The sequence below is a fragment of the Lactuca virosa genome, chromosome 2 (genome assembly GCF_052849685.1).
Source record: "Lactuca virosa cultivar CGN04683 chromosome 2, Lactuca_virosa_CGN04683_v6, whole genome shotgun sequence".
NCBI lineage: Eukaryota > Viridiplantae > Streptophyta > Magnoliopsida > Asterales > Asteraceae > Lactuca > Lactuca virosa.
Genome location: NC_136427.1, coordinates 228,493,575 through 228,497,633, shown reverse-complemented (window position 1 = coordinate 228,497,633; position 4,059 = coordinate 228,493,575). Strand labels below are relative to the sequence as shown.

The 4,059-nt window shown below is 32.5% G+C and overlaps 1 pseudogene; it reads right to left on the bottom strand.

Moving 5' to 3' along the window:
* Nucleotides 1–1,233: 1,233 nt before the first annotated feature.
* Nucleotides 1,234–2,036, bottom strand: LOC145160347 (calmodulin-like protein 30 pseudogene; annotated as a pseudogene).
* Nucleotides 2,037–4,059: the final 2,023 nt, after the last annotated feature.

The window sequence follows — 4,059 nt, the reverse complement described above, 5'->3', positions numbered from 1 at the left end:
ATATTTCTGACTGAATGGGCTGGAAAGACAATTATACACCAAACCCCACCTCTTTCTTTCTTTATTGGATTATTAATTTTTTTAAATAACTTTTTTTAAATTTATTTTTTATTGAATTATTACTTTTTTTCATCATTCAGCACAGTTAATCAGATGTACAATCAAACAGCATGGTTTCTTTTCCAGTCAGAAAACTTTCCCAGACAGCACTTTACCGGACAGCACTTTCCCAGACAGAAACTATCAAACGGGACCTTAGTGTTGATAAATGATGCTCCAACTAGAGAATTTGTTATGAAGAGGGGTGTAAGACAAGGTGATCCATATATAGGAATGAGATTGTAGTATAGGTACTCCTTGACCTCGTTATCATCTTTAGTAATGACTTTTTGATTGAAGTTGATGATCATATCTATTGAGGCTTGTGGTTACACATGCTGGAGTTTTAGGTTGTGTTTGGCATCCTAGCTAAAAAGTTAGTTTGTAGTTTATAAGTTAGTTTATCAATAAGTTATCTCAAGTAGTTTGTCTAAAAAATAAAAAAAAATAAAAAAACTTATAAGTTACAATAAACTACTTTTATGGTTTTATCAAACACTAAACGGCAACAAGCTCAAAATATAAGTTGGTTTATGCATGTCAAAGAAAGCCTTAGTTGTTGGCGGGTAACTTCCAAGTTGTTGACAACTATTAGTTTGTTAGGCAAAATATAGTGGTGGTATAAAGCTTAGCATCTTATGTGGCAATCCCATATGATACGACATACCTGGCTGAGACCTCGACATGCACCATTTTGGTGCCATGAACGACACATTATTGTTGTTTTTCTCTTCCTCTTTCCTTCTTTTATTCCCTCCCTTCCCCCCTCCTTATCTCTATCTCTCTATTCATGCCATCACAATCACTCCTTGTACAATGGTGCCAATGGTAAATCCTAGGTGGAGCAACGGCATGTGGATGTCTTCGACATCATTCCGTTCAGCCTTATAGATTAGTTCTGCTAGTACTATATATTTGTAACTTTGAGAAATAATATAAAAGTTAAGTTTTTGTCAAGTAGATCTAATACAAAAAATCTACTCCTAATCGGCTAATCAACCTCTTTTCTTGGATTTTGGTTAATCAGATTTCAATTCTAACACACCACTAGAATTGGATGTCGTTAAAACTGATATTGTATTTGGTAGCAATCACATAATGTAGCAATTATTGGTGTTAGTTTCAAGAATAATCTAAATAAAATCACATGAAATGTTTTAGAATAATTTGCCTAATTACATTTATTAGCAGCATATGATAGAATTGCCGCAATCCTACCAAATGGTGGTAAAAGCTTGCACACTAATAATAAGTAGCTCAAATATTACTACTCATGTAAAAAGTGATTTGAACCAATAATTTGTATGGTAAAACATTTTAGAGATAAAATTTTATGCTAATTTCATGGTCCGAGTCATTAAACCCATGAATTCATCAACGTCAATCATCCCATCGCCGTCCGCATCCACCCCTTTCACCATTTTCCGGCAACCCTCTAAGCTACACCTCTCTCCTAGCTGCCTCAGCACCTGTAACAGCTCCTCCGCCGTTATTTTTCCGTTTCCGTCCAGATCAAACACCTTAAACGCACTCTTGATATCCCCCGTTTTGACTCCACCGTCGGACTTCTGCGCCTCCATAAACTCGTCAAAGTCAACAAACCCGTCGCCGTCGGTGTCTATGGCTTGAAACGCCTTGGTCACCTCCGATTTAGCGTTCTTGCCACCAAGTGCGCCGACGGCTGAACTGTACTCCTCCTTGGAAATCTTGCCGTCCTTGTTCTTGTCAAATTTATTGAACACCCGTCTCATCTCGCCGGCGTTTGGCTGGAAAACTGCCGGCGAACTGGATTTTGATGGCTGGAGTGGTTGTTTTGACGACGGTGGTGGTGGGGTTTTAGGAGATGATGATTTTCTTGAAACACCATATTTGAAATTGAAGAAACTCTTGCTTGACATTTTTTGAATTACAGGTTTTGATTTGATAAAATGAAGTATGGTTTGTTCTCCTTTTATACATCACTATAGACACAATTTATTTATAAATTAAATTATAATCATACGAATCTTAAAAAGTATTATAGTTTTATAAACTTGAACAATTTATTTGACTTGAAAACTTATATTCCGATTGAAACAAAATTGTTCAGGGATTTACAAGAATTTTATCCTTTGGTACACTTTTTTTCTTTCAAAAAGTTAAAATCAAATACAATTATTACAGATATTAATCTCACATATGATCCACATACAGTGAATATTTCCTTTTGTAAACACATAATGATTTATGGGTACATATTAATATTCGAATAAGTCGGCAAAAAGGAAGAATATTAATACAGCCTAACTTTCTCATCAATTTGCAAAAAGCCAAAAACAATTCGATGAATTAGATAACTTTAGTTTTGTGTAACTACATATTCTTAGCGATATGCATGATTATGTTTATTTAGAATCACAATCATGCTTTAAAAAGGTAATATAAAATATTAACTAAAAGATTGCCAGGTTGGATACAATCTGTTTTTCTGTCATCTTTTATATGTTCTTATTTTTTAGAAATGGCAAACAATCCCAAACTGGAAAAAATAAGTTATTAATTACTTGTTGATTGAATTTGAGTTAATATCTAATTGAGGCAATGTGGGTTATATTTAGTACCGAATTAAAGGCTTCTAATTATGATATCAAATGATCTAAATCTACTAAGTCAAACTCAACATCTTATCAAACCCAGCAAAAAAACATATAAAATAAGTTTCACAAAATCTTCAAATGTAATAATTACAATGTTCTGTTAATCCCATGAAAGGATATGAATTTTGAGAAATTCCATTTACATATAAAAGAAAATGAACGTTCTTTTCTTTTTGAATCTTTGGACCAAATTTCGTGGGCGGAAAGTGAAGAAGATTCGCTCATGGTATATTGCTTTGTACCAAAGAACCTCAGTTTGATGTTATCTTAATGGAATATTACCAAATGTTATATATAAGAGAATAAATAGACTTGCATGTGAAGTTATAAATTAACAAAAACGAATAATAGTTGAGATTCTTTCCATCATTTAGAATTTTTATGATCTTTGTCATATTTTAAACGCATTAGATTATATTTAAAATGTCACCTTCAGGTAAATGTGACAAACTTTATGTATCTAGTTTAACATAAGTGTCTCTATTAGTTTAACTTGATAATATACTTTACATGCGCAGATATCACGTGTTAAATATACAAAAAGGTTAAAATATCACCGATAGCACGTTTTGCCTATAATTTAAGCACATTATCGACATTCATAACCAAATATGGAGACAACGTACGTGTTTATAAGAGACGTATCCGAGTAAATAACGGATATGCACCTAACTTTAGTTTATTTACAGTTTATTTTCTCTTTTTATTGCTTAAACTTTTGGTAGAAAGACCTCTATTATAATTTTTGCATCCAATCAAAGGAGCTCAAGTGCTCTATCAGGGCCTCTTCTTCCCAATCAGTTTTCAAGGAAGCCAACATCAAACACAAAGTGAGCATTGGGCTACCAAAAGATCCATCTACAAGCTCCATAAACACATTTCCAGCAAGATTGTTAATAACAAATCAAATTCAATTTAACCTGGTATATAAAAATTTTAGATATACCGACCGTGGTTTCCACGGGTTATAATGATGATTTTCTTGAAACACCATATTTGAAATTGAAGAAACTCTTGCTTGACATTTTTTGAATTACAGGTTTTGATTTGATAAAATGAAGTATGGTTTGTTCTCCTTTTATACATCACTATAGACACAATTTATTTATAAATTAAATTATAATCATACGAATCTTAAAAAGTATTATAGTTTTATAAACTTGAACAATTTATTTGACTTGAAAACTTATATTCCAATCAAAGGAGCTCAAGTACTTGAAAACTTATATTCGACAAGATCTTGGTTTTTTTTACATTTATTATTTTTTTATCAATATAAAAATTTAGATATACCGACCGTGGTTTCCACGGGTTATAACCTAGT